Consider the following 16,893-nt stretch of genomic DNA (forward strand, 5'->3'; position numbering starts at 1 on the left):
CATCTGATTTCCAAGGACAGAGGAAACTTGTGCCTGATTCCCAAGGTCAGATGAAAATTGAATTCTCAAGGTCATGGGAAATCTTTTTCTTGTTCCCAAGGTCAGAGAAAAATTGTGTCTAATTCCCAAGGTCAGAGGAGACTGTTTTCTAGTTCCCAAGGTCAGATAGAACTTTTTGCCTGATTCCCAAGGTCAGATGAAAATTTTGTCTAGTTCCCAAGGTCAGGGGAAACATACTTCTAGAAAGGGTTTTGAAGTAATTAAGGTGTTTAGTTTTTTCCTTAGTGCAATCCATGGTGAAAACCCCAGTTAACAGTGCTATATATCTGTATGTGAAATAAACATGAAATATAGACATTCATCAGGCACCACTGTTCTTATCAGAGAAAGATAATTTACAGTGAAAATTTCCATAGACCCTACATATTAAGGGAGAGATGGACAGGTATCACATGACCAAACACTCAATACACTGTAATGATATATAAATTGGCTGGACAATCCTTTTAACATGAGGTCAAAAACCATTGTTTTTAATAATTATTGTTAATTGAAATAAGATATATATCCTTTCTAAGTCTTATGTGTGATTATTGTGAAAGATGAGACTATATTGATCAAGGATTATTAACCGATGAAATGATGGTTTCGCTTTGAATATTCAAAACAGATGCAACCGCCTTTAAACCTAAATAAGGTTACCTGAAAGGATAAAATAATATTACAAAAACATGGCTGCTGCAAAACCAATGCAAATTTAAGAATCAATCCCACCTGTAGTTAAAAGAGTTAAAAAAAAAGTGAAAAATTTGGACAAAAGGGTGTATGACAGGGTGTCGTTCTAACCCCCCTAACTTTTTGTTTTCCCTGGAAACATATATTTATGTTTTTATGATATGTAGCATGGATATAAGTTATTTTATATACCAATTCTATTAGACTTTACACTCATTTTTTTTGCAAAATTTTACCTAAGCCAGTTGCAGGCATATTGCAAAAAATGGTAGCCATTTTGAAAATAAATAGATTTTTTTGCAAAATATTATGTCTAAAATATTTCAAAATATTCATTTATCATATTGTTCTCAGATATATATTAAAAAAAGAAAGCATTTTTGGCGGTTACCTTAATGACTTAAAAAGGGTAAAAAAATGACATTTTCCGGACTTCAAAGGGGGGTAACTCTTTCAAAGAATATTTTTAAAAATAGCCTGGAAACCTATTCTCAAATTTAAATATTTTGTTAGGTACACCCCAAAGAACAATATATGCAAAATTAAAAAAAAATCATTGACTAGATTTATTTTGACTCTAGTGTCCTTCTCAACTGTAGATGCTAAACACATACAAAAAATGAGAGGAAATTTGTGTTTCAGTATAAATGGCAGCCTTTCAATAGTTGTGGGGAAGTTGTTATGTTGACACAAGATAACATAATTAGTCTTATCTTAGAAAGTGTTTGATTTTAATTTGTACTAGATAATGCTTAAGATCTGACAGAAAAACTATTTATAGTGAGCTATCTTATGTTTGAAGTAGATTGGGTGGTGATATAAATGACACAGCAGCAGGTGGTTTCAGAAATAAAATCAGTTTTAAACAATATTCTTAAAATCTATAATTGCTAAGTATTGGTTGTAAGTTAAGATAAAAAAGAATTTAATCAGGAATAAATACTTTCTAGTTCCCAAAATAACAAAAAAAATTATCAACAATCTGGCTGGTAGCTATCTCACTGAAGGTCGTTGAACCCCAGTTTTTATGGTAGTTTACCAGAATTAGCATTCTTCACTCAATAAAAGTAGGCAGAGATTGGCACAGTCTGTGGCATTATAAGGTTGGCAACTTTAACATTGGGAGTCAGCGGGCATTGCAGAGGCAGGGTATTGGATAAGGGTAACCTACCTTAATCTATTAACGAACCACAAATTAATTAAAAGAGGTGAATGAACTGAACTGTGTACTGCTGAGAAATACATAGAAGTGGTGCCACCCCCACCCTTCTGAGAAATAATTGATTCATCAACTTAATACCCCGACCCACCCACTCCGGCCCCACCCTTTGATCAATATGAATTTCATTTTCTCTTTTAAGATGTACTTTGTACTTTCTAATTTACAAGCTTAAAGCATCCACAGAGGCTGGTGGTGATGAGAAACCCAAACACTCCTCACCGTCATTAAAACCTGTATCTATATAGGGATTGAATGGATTTTTTTTCATGTAATGAAAAGTAGTAGCTGATCTACATATCCTGTGGAGAGCATTAGTGCTCCTCAGAGAATAGGTTCATGAACTACAATAAAAAAAAGTTACAACACGTTTTATAGATTTGATATTCTTAATATTAATATCGGTCAGAAAACCTTAAATAAAGAACAGCCAGAACTCCACCCTACACACAAACTTCAAATGTTCGACTTCAGCAGATCAGCTAATTTTGTTGAAACGAAAATATATCAAGAATCTAATAATAATCAACACTTGAAATTCCTTTCATTTTTGAAAGACGATCTTATTTGATGTTTTTTTCGCATTAAACACCGCATATTATATATTTAAAAAAGTTTATGTCTGCCCTATTTCAAATCATCGGTCACCATAGTAATTACCGTTATCGAGAGCACCCGTCGGCCGAGCACCCGTCGGCAGTAGGCATAGAACTCATTTGAAGTTAAATGAACAGCCGTTGAATGTACTGTTTACCAAAACAAATTGCAGATGTAATGCTGATAAGTTGGTGTATGAAGTGCCCTGTGTCATTTCAAAGTTCTCCGAGTTCAATGTGCAAGTTGATGTCACAAGGATTACACAGTAGGACATTTCTAAACATTTTCTTCAGGTTGGTAAGTATGGATTATGAAAAGTTCTTTTTACACAACCAATAAAATTTTCTATATGATGTTTTGAAGACTAGTACGATATGTACACTGTCACCTTCATCAGACAAATGACCAATGAACCATATGCACACAAAGGTGTAAAATGTGTACAAGCTGTCCATAAAATCGATGTCGATTTCAGCTACGCTGGAAACGTATGTACAATGGTTTTTATATATGTACCGAATGACTCAATTCAGCTACGCTTTGTTAACACTTGGTCATAGATGTGCGAGAGTCTTTGAGCCCCCTTGTCTCGATTTAGAACTGGCCCACTGCGGCATATCCAGATGGCTTCCTTTATCTGCCGCTTGAACAGATTGCTCTCTCTGTCCAAAACTTTGGAGTTATCCCAGTCAATCACATGGTTTTTTCTGTGTTGCATGATCTGTGATTGCCGATTTATTTATCTGGGACTCCGACTGTTTTCTTTCAGATCTGGTGAATTTCCTACCTTCCTCTTTGGTTTCTGTATCTTTCCGGTGTTCACCAAGGCAGACCCCAAATCGCCTTCGTGTCTCACCAATATATGACGCGTCACAGTTTTTGCATCCGATTTTGTATACGCATTCTTCAACGTTTTCTTTAGGTGTTTTATCCTTCGGGTGTACTAGGCTATTGCGGAACGTCTTGTGGGGCTTCATGGCTGTTGCTATGCCATGACCGTGATATATCCTCTGGATGGTTTCGGATATACCCTTTATATACAGGATAACCACTTGACCTTTGGTTTTGTTCTTATCCTTGATTGGCCTATTCTTGTTCTTCTCCAGACTTTGACACTGGTTTTTTTCCCGTTTTAGGGCCCATTCCGGATATGCACATGTTCTCATTGCCCTAGCAATGTGATTCTGCTCTTGTGTTTTTTCCTGTTGTTCTGTGACTATTTTATCACATCTGTTGAGCAATATGTGTGTATGACGCCTTACTTCTGGTGTAAAGGATGGTGAGATTTGAAATTCAGGTATTGGTCCGTATGAGTCTTTTTTCTATAGACCAATACCTTCACGGTTCCGTCTTCTTTCTTTACAAGTAGAGTGTCTAGGAAGGGCATTGTACATACGTTTCCAGCGTAGCCAAAATTGACATTGATTTTATGTTTATTATAATTTCTCGCAACTACGTTATCTCGGAGAAGGGGAGATAACTATTCTCAGAAACGGTACTATGCGTAGTAATATGAAGTGGTCATTGTGTGTGAAATCAGCTGACTGCATGGTTGCATGGGAATTGTTGTATTCATAGTCTAATATGGCAGTTGTTTTCAGTTGGTAGATTCATGTAAAAGAACAAACATTAAAAATGTAAATATAACAGCATGACTTTGTGTCAGTGATTTAGAGGTTGCTGTAATTCATCTATTGGCTGGTTTGTTCTAAATGTATGATATTGTTTCTTTAGTTTGCTCCTAGAGTAATTTTGACTTGGCCATTTTATATATTTTGTCGGGGGGATGAATGAGATGGGAAGTCTTTCGTTGCAGTCTACAGAGAAAGTAAAGTCCAAACTAATCTTGTCAGCTAAATTTATGGAAAATAAGGGCAGACAATATTTACGATTTACAGAACTTAATTATCACACACTCCAGCTTTACACAGACAGTTTATTTTAGATGTACTTTTGACTCATTGACCAAGATTGTCATTTATGTGTCCGAAAATCAGCTTCCAGCATTGATGAAGTGATATTTGGTTGTTTTCTGGACTGTTGATGGACTGTAAATGTATACACGAGATTTCTTAATTATGTAACAGATGTTGTTCAAACCAAATACATAAAAACAATAATAGTTAGACAAAACTAGAAACAATCTTAAATGGTTACATAAGGCAGACAAAACTAGAAACAATCTTTAATGGTTACATCAGACAGACAAAACTAGAAACATTCTTTAATGGTTACATCAGACAGTCAAAACTAGAAAACAATCTTTAATAGTTACATCAGACAGACAAAACTAGAAACAATCTTTAATGGGTTACATCAGACAGTCAAAACTAGAAAAAATCTTTAATGGGTTACATCAGACAGTCAAAACTAGAAACAAGCTTTAATGGGTTACACCAGACAGTCAAAACTAGAAACAATCTTTAATGGGTTACAGCAGACAGACAAAACTAGAAACAATCTTCAATGGTTATATCACACAGTCAAAACTAGAAACAATCTTTAATATTTACATCAGACAGACAAAACTAGAAACAATCTTCAATGGTTATATCACACAGTCAAAACTAGAAACAATCTTTAATAGTTACATCAGACAGACAAAACTAGAAACAATCTTTAACGGTTACATCAGACAGTCCAAACTAGAAACAATCTTTAATGGGTTACATCAGACAGACAAAACTAGAAACAATCTTTAATGGTTACGTCAGACAGACAAAACTAAAAACAATCTTTAATGGTTACATCAGACAGTCAAAACTAGAAACAATCTTTAATGGGTTACATCAGACAGACAAAACTAGAAACAATCTTCAATGGTTATATCACACAGTCAAAACTAGAAACAATCTTTAATAGTTACATATCAGACAGACAAAGCTAGAAACAATCTTTAATGTGTTACATCAGACAGTCAAAACTAGAAAAAATCTTTAATGGGTTACATCAGACAGTCCAAACTAGAAACAATCTTTAATGGTTACGTCAGACAGACAAAGCTAAAAACAATCTTTAATGGTTACGTCAGACAGACAAAGCTAAAAACAATCTTTAATGTTTACATCAGACAGTCAAAACTAGAAAAAATCTTTAATGGGTTACATCAGCCAGACAAAACTAGAAACAATCTTCAATGGTTATATCACACAGTCAAAACTAGAAACAAGCTTTAATAGTTATATCAGACAGGAAAAACTAAAAACAATCTTTAATGTTTACATCAGACAGTCAAAACTAGAAAAAATCTTTAATGGGTTACATCAGCCAGACAAAACTAGAAACAATCTTGAATAGTTATATCAGACAGTCAACACTAGAAACAATCTTTAATGTGTTACATCAGAAAGACAAAACTAGAAACAATCTTCAATGGTTATATAACACAGTCAAAACTAGAAACAAGCTTTAATGGGTTACACCAGACAGTCAAAACTAGAAACAATCTTAAATGGTTACATCAGACAGACAAAACTAGAAACAATCTTTAGTGGTTATATCAGACAGGCAAAACTAGAAACAATCTTTAATAGTTATATCAGACAGTAAAAACTAGAAACAATCTTTAATAGTTATATCAGACAGTAAAAACTAGAAACAACCTTTAATAGTTATATCAGACAGTCAAAACTAGAAAAAATCTTTAATGGGTTACATCAGACAGTCAAAACTAGAAACAATCTTTAATGGGTTCCACAAGACAGCCAAAACTAGAAACAATCTTTAATGGGTCACATCAGACAGTCAAAACTAGAAACAATCTTTAATGGGTCACATCAGACAGTCAAAACTAGAAACAATCTTTAATAGTTACATATCAGACAGACAAAACTAGAAACAATCTTTAATGGTTACATCAGACAGACAAAACTAGAAACAATCTTTAATAGTTACATCAGACAGTCTGGTTGTCATCCATCATACCTCTGCCTAATATTGAAGATAAACAGCTATATTTGCAGGTAGCATTTTATGCAAGAAATTGTTTGATACAGATTCCTAAGGGAAGGTATTTATATCAATGTTCAGATGTCATTCCTAAATATTCTGCTGGAGATGCAGCTCTGTGATGATCAGTCGTCACTAAGTAAGGCTGATCAGGGGCATAGAACCTACAAGTGGGTATAGCATGATACTGTTGGCAGGACATAGAGGCAAGTGAAACAGACCTTCTGGGAAAATGGAGACTTGTAGCGCATTACAACAGCTTGGTAATGAAATGTACAAACAAAGTGAGGCATAATGGCGACAAACATCTCCTATTGCTTTACCAATCGTCCACAACATTTTGGTACAAGAATCTTGAGTCTTGTTCAAGTGTTTTATCCCACACACTTCTGACAGGTTGTTTTATGAAGGAATGTCACTCACACGCCAACAATGTCTCACTTTCACAGCCCTATCAAATCATGTTTCACAAGAAACTGGCATTGTTCTGGTAAAGGTATCTGAACGACTTGTTGTAAATTACAGAAACACTCTTGGTCGTGTGATTATGTGTCCGAGGTAATTGTACATTTTCCTGATTGGTTAGCCATGGTAACATAGACAGTGAATTCTATTGTAATAACGTTATAAACTATCACTATGTATAAAGGAGAACAGTATGAAAACTTATAGAGAACACACACTTTTAGTGGCAGGAATCTGTGCAAGCCAACGCAGTGTATACACACAATTGTGAAGTATAATTGTGCTTGAGTTTCAAATAACATACATGTATTACTGTCATTCCAGAGCATAGGTACAATATTATCTATTAACTATTTATGTCCTTACAGCACGTAGTTTGTTTGATCATTGTAGGGTCTGAGAATGCACAAATCGTCATTATACAGATCATACAGAAATTGATAGCCGAGTGTTTTAAACCTTGGCAGTTCTAGACTGATGTATACAGAACATTGCTTTACCAGTTCTGAAGCCTTTGTTTATTGTTGTCTCTTGTTTATCTGCCATTGCCAAAACATGACGTAGCTCAGTGCGATAACATCAGGCCTTGATACAGACTCCAGCTCTTTATGATCGGTTTTTGCTTGATGATCAACATTGTCCATCACAGAGCTTTGGTTGCCTCTGAAGTTTCTATTTTATATCATTATACTTTGGCGGCCTCACTCCACTGCTGTTGGTTTTAACTGTGGTACATCATAAGTTACAGTCTTTGTAGCTGTTTATTTGTAAATAAGGCTAATTGACAATAAGTTGTAGATTGGCAAAATTGATAATTGGAAAAAGGGTCTGTTCATGTCTTAAAAAGTAAATATGTTATTGATTAAAATTGAAAGAGAGTGTTATTGAGGTGAATATGGGGACCTACTATTGTTAATAAGTTAATAAGGTCCATCATGCAGCAGGGTATTAAATAAGAGTCTTTTAGTGTTGCCTGCAACGGGAGGCGACATACAGGTATGACTTTGTCGGCGTCAGCATTGGTTGCGTCATCCGAAACATGGTTACCTTTGGATAACTCGAGTTCCCTTGGGTTGATTTTACTCAAATTTTATATAGTGCTTCCTTACTTAAAGAACTTGCTTAGAATTGCTTTTCAGGTCCGAAGTTCAAAGGTCAAGGCCACCGTTACTATAAATAGAAAATCTGTATCCCTTCGATAACTTGAGTTTCTTTAGGTCGATCGAGCTCAGACTTCATATAGTACTTTTCTACCAATAGTGCTTGTTTAGGATCGCTTTTTAGGTACAAAGGTCAAAGGTCAAGCTCACTGGTGCTATAAATAGAAAATCTGTTTCTGTGTAATAACTTGAGTTTCTTTAGGTCAATTGAGCTCAGACTTCATACAGTGCTTTCTCACCAATAGTGCTTACTTGAGATTGCTTTTCATGTCTGCAGGTCAAAGGTCAAGGCAACTGTTTCTATAAATAGAAACTCTGTTTCCGTGCGATAACTTGAGTTTCTTCAGGTTGATCAAGCTCAGACTTCATACAGCCCTTCCTTACCAATAGTGCTTGCTTGGGATTGCTTTTCATGTCCGAAGGTCATATAAATAGAAAATCTATTTCTGCGCGATAACTCTACATCCCTTGGGTTGATCGAAGTCACGGTTAATATAAATTGATCCCGTCTTCATAATCTCATTAGAGTTGCCTGCGCAGGCAACACATCCACTCCTGTGGAATTCTTTTTGATGACAACACATTACATATCACTTAAGGATTCCAGTACCAGAGTTTTGTAATCTCACTCTTACCAGCTGAACAAAAGTTCCCTGACCCAATATCCACTACAGATACATAAAACATGAAATTAACTCATTCACCCCTGAAATTTCATAATGAACTATTCCAACCTTTAAATTAGAGGAGTTCAAATGTCTCTTCAGGGGTGAATGAGTTAAGGGGAGGTTATTGTATATATAAAAACACTGTGGAATTCTCTTGTGTTTTTGCCTACATTACGACAGGAATTATACACTTATAGGAAGCTGATTTGTGAAACATCTGAACACAGTAGGACCACAACTTTTAGTTCAAATAAACTCAAACGTTTAATCTTAACTTTGCTGAGGAGTAGTTTAGTCTCCCCGTGTGTCTAGAATTGATGACTTTGCTACGTTGTTGAGCAATATTATAAGTTAATACCAGCACTAGCACTATACTCGATCTTTATAATATTACAAAATTCACAAGATTTTAAAATCGTTACAAAATTCTCGATAAAACCAAGTCAATAAGTGTGAAATGCGAAAAAATAGTCAACTATATTAAAGTCAATTCCACTTGCAAAACAACAAGTTTGAGGTGTTAGAACTTGTACATAAGTGACCTGGAAATTAATCTATACATTCATTTATATGTGCATTAAGTTCAAGGGGCCGCGGTGGCCAAGTGGTTAAGGCATCTGACATTCTGCTACCACTAGCCGTCCACTACTGGTTTGCGGGTTCGAGGCCTATACGTTGGGCAGTCGCCAGGTACTGGATGCTGGTCAATGGTTTTTCTCCGGGAACTCCAGCTTTCCTCTACCACCAAAATCTGGCACGTTCTTAAATGACCATAGCTGTTAATAGGACATAAAACACAAAGAAATCAAAGCATTAAGTTCTTCCGCATTGGAACTTGAAAGGTTTTCGGGTATTTGATTGGAGATATGCATGAAAATTAAATCTTTGCAATCAATTTAGAAGTACATGGATATGGGCTCCAATGAGTTATCTGGGTTCGAGAATACAGCCTTGATAATAAATTTGTTTCCTTCAACGTGACTAAATATGAAAAGGAAAATTATGATATAGTATATTAGCACAGTGTTTTGAGATCGCATTTACTGATTATGGGTAATGTTTAGTCAATAGTCCTGTACTTAAAAACAGGAAGATACAAATGTATTTCACAAGTACATGAACATCGGGACACTGCAGAAACGGATGCATACAATAACACTACAGCTGGTGGGCATACAACACACTACTGCTGATGGGCATACAGTAACGCTACTGCTGGTGGGCATACAGTAAAACTACTGCTGGTGGGCATACAACACACTACTGCTGATGGGCATACAACACACTACTGCTGGTGGGAATACAGTAACACTACTGCTGATGGGCATACAGTAACACTACTGCTGATGGGCATACAACACACTACTGCTGGGGGGCATACAACACACTACTGCTGATGGGCATACAACACACTACTGCTGGTGGGCATACAACACACTACTGCTGGTGGGCATACAGCACACTACTGCTGATGGGCATACAGTAACACTACTGCTGAAGGGCATACAGTAACATTACTGCTGGTGGGCATACAGTAACACTACTGCTGGTGGGCATACAGTAAAACTACTGCTGGTGGGCATACAACACACTACTGCTGGTGGGCATACAACACACTACTGCTGATGGGCATACAGTAACACTACTGCTGATGGACATACAGTAACACTACTGCTGATGGGCATACAATAACACTACTGCTGGTGGGCATACACCACACTACTGCTGATGGGCATACAACACAATCCTGCTGATGGGCATACAGTAACACTACTGCTGAAGGGCATACAGTAACACTACTGCTGGTGGACATACAGTAACACTACTGCTGGTGGGCATACAACACACTACTGCTGGTGGGCATACAATACACTACTGCTGGTGGGCATACAACACAATACTGCTGGTGGGCATACAACACACTACTGCTGGTGGGCATACAGAAACACTACTGCTGGTGGGCATACAACACACTTCTGCTGGTGGGCATACAGTAACACTACTGCTGGTGGGCATACAGTAACACTGCTGCTGGTGGGCATACAGTAACACTACTACTGGTGGGCATACAACAAACTACTGCTGGTAGGCATACAACACACTACTGCTGATGGGCATACAGTAACACTACTGCTGATGGGCATACAGTAATACTACTGCTGGTGGGCATACAGTAACACTACTGCTGGTGGGCATACAACACACTACCATAGCAATACTTGTATTACTGTATAATATATTTTAGCCAAATCACCTAATATTACCACTGCAAATAAATCCTCCTGCTATACAGTAGCCATGCAGACATGCTCTTAAAGGAAATGCATGCAGTCTGACATTTAGTCAAGCACTGTATTGAAAGAAATGCTAATTATCAAGTTGCCATTTAATGAAATGTATGGTAAAGGATTGCAGAATTATGCAATGTATATGCTCATGCTGAGAACAAATTGCTGAATAGTGTGATATCTACAAATGTTTAGGAAGGGATTGCACCATCAGTCGGGTAGCTGTCTCACAGTAAACTAGTATGGTAAGCAACTGAATCCTCCAAATATTCAAAACCATAGAAAATCTAACAATGAAAACAAAACAAGTTGCTTGTGGCATACTGAAGATATGTCTTCAGAAATTATGAATGCTGATATTAAATACCAAAATCATGATTTTGTTGTAGAATGTCTCAATTTCGCAATTACTTCATGCCATTTACCAATTGGAAAATAATCCTGAGACAGATAGATCTTAAAATTAGTATATTCATTTCTCTGTCGGGGGAGTGGGGGCTGTGCTATGCTGGCCCCCTAGCTGGACCCCTTACCTGGGCCTTCCCATGGACCTGTTCCAAATGAATCCATTCCGAGCAACGGGATAGCTATGCCCCGACAATAGTGTAAAATGTATAATGCGGGGTTAGATTGTCCAGTAGTGCATTTTTGATACTAGAACTGGAACAGATAGCTCAATAGTGCAACATTTATCAAAATCTCTGGGAAGGGATAGCTCAATAGTGTGATGTGACATGCTGGCAGCAGATCGCCCAATGTTGTAATAGTCGATACCCAAATATTTGGGAAGGGATTGCTCTGAAGTGCAGTGTGAGTAAACTCACGTTGGGAACAGATTGCCCGTTGATGCAATATTTAGACAAATGCTTGTAAAGGGATTGCCCAATAGTGAACTTGTACACTAATTTGCTTGCCTTGGGATGGAATGGCCAATTATAGTGTGATGTTTATAATAGTGCTGAGGGAGGCATTGCCTAATAATGCGATGTGTACACCATTGTAAAGCTTGATAAGGGATAGCTAAATCACAATGCAATCATTTCTATATTTCAAAATAGTATGTTTTGTACAAAACAGTCCGACATTCTGAGTATTATTTGCATCCTGGTATCAAAGACGAAAAACATCTCTAAATCTGTCGGTGAACAAGCAAATCCTTTAGGACTTCTATATCTAATAATTCTATCAACCAGGAAATCAGCTAGGAAACTCCGAATAGACCAGTGGTGTAGACAATGGGTCTCTCAAGACTTGGACCGTTAGATATGGTATGATGCATTTTCACAAGCTGTCTGGCCGGAACTAGACAAATATGTTTCATTATAGTGAGAGGATATGTTGGTTTAACGAAGGTAAATGGGAATTTTATGAGATATATGTATCGGAAGTGTTTTGTATACTTTTGCAATCCTCACCTATTTCAGCATGGTAGAAGTTCCCCTCGACTACTACAATAGGAGACTAATGGTGTAACTAAAGTCTTAAAATCTGTGTGATCTGTTTTATATGTGATTAAGCTCGATAACATCCTTTCAGCAATTTCATTTTTAATTCAGCTCCCTTTTCCTATGACAATAAATCTGGATGTGTATTGCATTCCTTCTGTATTACAATACATCATAATACACTCCCAGCATACTGTGACTCCCCTATCTGTCACCTACGCTGTCAAACTTTGGTGTAAACATAGTTTTATTGCCTTGAAAATGACAAAAAGAATTGGGCACAAGTTCTTACAACTTAATTAAGCCCTCTCCTAACTTAAATACATTTTACGTAAATCATAGCTGTCTTAACATGTACATTTCAATTATTAATTTTTTAATTGAATTAACAAAATAGGTTGTTGATGACTGTTTCTCTGTACCCCGACCTACATAGGGAATTAACCAAGGTTTTCACACAGATAAAGAAAAAATATTCTTCGAACATGATGTAATTGTTGTCAAACTTTATATGTGAGTACCTGTTAGGAAATTAATGTGTATTGCATACTGCAATGATAGTGTTTCATGTCCTTCTATTTATATTGTCAGTAAACAAACAAATCCTTGAGGACTTTTATATCAAATAATTCTGCCAGCTAGTTGATGAACAAGCAAATGTCCTCTATATACAGAGTTACGGCCCTTGTTCACTATGCGTCGCTTCTTTCAGGGGCATCATAACCTCATATGCTTCATCACCTACAACTGCCCATGTTTAGGGGGTTACAGTGTGTTACTCACTGGATCACTGTTGACATGCCCCTCTTTGAGTTACTTTCCTTTTCTAAATGTTTATACCCCGGGGCCTGCTTCGACTGAAGCTGGGGGTGTATGCATGTAGTATTCGCTTTGTCTGTGCGTTTGCACAGGTTTGTGTGTGTGCCCATATGCATGTTGACTGCAGTATCCAGGGCACATTATTAACATAATTTCTGGTTTAGTATTAAAAATTTGGCGAAGGTGTTATAGATTTACATCAGTATATCTGTGATTTTCACATGGAATACAATAACATCTGGATATAACACTTCCTGTTTCCTTTTTACTACAAAGTTCTACAATGTCCAACTCATTTAAATGCAAAAAATATACTTAAGTGGCTGAAAACAACTTTTTACTGTAGTGTATTGCATTACAAGTGAAATCACTTTTATATGGAACATCTTACAGCATCTAAATGTGCAAATTTGTTCTGCTAGCTGGTCCTATATATCTATAAGGGCCAACACTACAATTATGTAACGTTTCCTGTATAATAATGTCTGTCGGCGATATAAATATCATTGCAGTTCCTCCCTATAGGCGTACCCCACATGTATCTAACATATAAGCGGTATCTTGTGCCACAATCTCTTCCCAATTCTGCTACAAAACTTAATATTCTAATGCACACATCAAGATCCACAGCTCCAGGCGTTTTTTCGCCATCCCGAGATAGCTGCTTCAACAATCACAATTTAATGGTGTTTTAGTCAATTTGATTCAGTTTTGATACATGGCACATTCGGATTTGAGAATTTTAATGAAGATATCCAAACATTTGACGGAGATACTCCATGACCTAACCACATAGGGTTAATTCAATCTGATGGTATGTTGTAAAATCTAATTTCTTATCTCCAGGAAATATTTTATATGCCGCAGCAGGGTGTATGCTTATGCTGGTAAATTTTCTGGAACTTAAGATACTTTTAGTTTGAAGTCTGCGATAAGCTTGTTGGGCCTGTCAATGTTTGGGTATCTATCGTTGAATGGCCACACTTCTCTGGCAGTCTCCAGTGGGGGTCCTTTGAGGGCACGCGTGTACTAGGAGTTCCTGTACTGAAGGAGTTTATATCAGTCTTTCACCCCATTGGTTAGATGTACTGTACCTACCAGTTCATATTACACACAAGTCGACAAAGAGGTAGGTCATTCAAATGTTTCATTTGTATTTCATATTTTCCTTTTTTTGTTTCATTTTGTAACTTATGGATGATATGCAGTAAGGATCCTCATTGATAACGTACAGAAATGTTTCTGGTAAACTCACTAATAGTAGACTGTATTTGATAAGAAAATTCTGACATGCTGATATAGCTTGTACTGGAACCATGTGATGTGGATTCAGTACTGCTTTTACTGGAGAGACATATTGCCCATCATGTAAATGAATCTTCCATTTGTTTATGTCATATATGATATATTGATTTCATATCCCTGCATCAATTATTAGCCTTAGTGTTGAATGTTTGCCCAAGTGAGGAAGGCAGTGGGTTCTGTCCCCAGGCCAGAACGGTCATGTACATACCAAAGGCCCTTAAAAATGGTTGTTGTTATTCCCTGCTTAACGTTCAGCATTTAAGGTAATGGCAACAACTGGTTAACCTGTTGTCAGTATAATGTGACCATGGTGGGGGCCCTTGGCTAGGTATTTCAGTGAGGTAACACTATAAAGTCGGCATCAGATCTGCACTATTGCAAGGAGGCAAATACATCCACACCTGCAGATTTAAGATTTCTAGATTTAATAGAAATATATTTTCTGGTTTTGTGTAATATCTTCATATCAACTTTCCTGTAAAAGTTGAATAACTTGCCATATAAACTGTGACTTGTTTGTGTAATACTTACAGATGTTTTGAAGGGCTTTTGCCTGATCAACAGACTGAATAGGTAAACTAAATGTATTAACTCATTCACCCCTGAAATTCATAGTGAAATATTCCAACCTTTGAATTGGAAGAGTTCAAATGTGTCTTCAGGGGTGAATGAGTTAATTGTTTGCCAGCATGAACCCTCACACCAACAGATTTGATATGAGGGGGGTTAGATGCAGGATGGAGTGTAAGGAACATTGCTCCAGTCCCCCTCCCCTTCCCTTCTCCAAGGCAAGGAGGCGTAAAGAAAGTTTAGGAGGTACATAAGTCATAACTTCCTTCACAATTGTATGAAAATGGTAGTTTAAAGTACTTTTGTTCTATTTTAGGGAGTGGGGGTCGGTGTATATGTGCCTGCTGCTACGCAACCGCTACATTTCTGTTCCTAGTTATTTAAGTTATATATTACAATTTTTAGGGCCTTTTCCCCAGTTAATGTCATTGTATATAACATAACTAATTTCTTCCTTGTTAAATAAATACAATACACCATCATATTGGCTACACAGTCTTGGAATGTGTAAATGTCTTGCTATAAAATTGTAGTTTTGGGTGTTACCGAATACTTGGAAGTGTGTACTTCCGACCCAACAAGTGGTTCTCGCCTCAAGTACTTCACAAATCTTACTTCCTGATATTGTATATAATAGTAAACAAAATGTTAACTTTCTCTACATGAAGAAAGAATATCCTTGTCAAGATGAATGATGTTTACTGTAGAAACTATAACTTCAGCCGGATGAGTGCTGCTTTGGGAGTATTTATAGCCGAAATGGGGAGGGCATGAAGGGTTCCATTTGCTGGTCCAAACCAAAATGCCGATTGTAGGAATCACATCATTCTAAAAATATACACAGCACAGGAAGTATAAACCGAAGCTGTGTGTTTATCTCTGTTTAATCTGGTAAAGTTGGGAACATACTACCAGCGCTAGTTACCCTGGATGGCCATGTCCTTACAAAATGGCTATTACAGCTTTGATGATGTTCACCTGGAGGAGACCATCAGTAATCACAAAGTTAGCTACTTTTTGAAATTGTAATTCAGCTTGATTTTTTGTTAAAATTAATCATCATGGTTTTAACTCATTCATCCCTGATATTTCATAATGAACTACTCCAACCTTTGAATTGGAAGAGTTCAAATGTTTATTCAGGGGTGAATGAGTTACTAACCTAAGCTTGCTTTTTTTTAATTGACACTTTTTAATTACCAAAGGGCTTAATATGTAGCACGTACAGTTTGTTCGCATTAGCTCATTCAATGGTTACGATATCAGGTACTGATGATCTCTTTGCATGACAACACATACTTAGTATGCCTGGAAAAAAACAATGATACAATACATTTTGATATTTTTTTGTAAAAGGGCAAGCTAGGTCTGATGGATATTTTGCATGCTAGTGATTGAATTATTTCATTATGTCTTGGTTTGTATGCAGCTGTCATTTTGAAATAACACAATAACTTTGCTGTCACATATGTACATAATGTATAAAAGACGCTGGTACTTTCAATATTCATTTGACATTTTGACAGTCTCTGAGGACTTGCGGTCAATGGCACCCTGTGAAATTGAGGTTTATACATATTCATAATGGCAGAATATGGGGATACTTTTACATTATTCTACAATTAGAACAGCTTTAGGATTCTGTTATCAATATCTACGTCACCCTGGTAAAAT

At 36.7% G+C, this 16,893-nt stretch overlaps 1 protein-coding gene across 2 annotated transcripts in view; it reads left to right on the forward strand.

The window, feature by feature from the left end:
* LOC110459127 (band 4.1-like protein 1) overlaps positions 1–16,893 on the forward strand; it is a 131,214-nt gene that overhangs the window by 9,396 nt on the left and 104,925 nt on the right. The window contains exon 1 of one of the 2 annotated variants that reach the window (XM_021511223.1): positions 14,393–14,473. The exons of the other annotated variant lie outside the window; for it this stretch is intronic. The gene's annotated coding sequence lies outside the window, so the exon portion shown is untranslated. Of the gene's footprint in view, positions 1–14,392; positions 14,474–16,893 lie in introns of those variants that run through there. 2 annotated transcript variants of the gene reach the window in all.

The sequence above is a fragment of the Mizuhopecten yessoensis genome, unplaced genomic scaffold (assembly GCF_002113885.1).
Source record: "Mizuhopecten yessoensis strain PY_sf001 unplaced genomic scaffold, ASM211388v2 scaffold9973, whole genome shotgun sequence".
Lineage (NCBI taxonomy): Eukaryota > Metazoa > Mollusca > Bivalvia > Pectinida > Pectinidae > Mizuhopecten > Mizuhopecten yessoensis.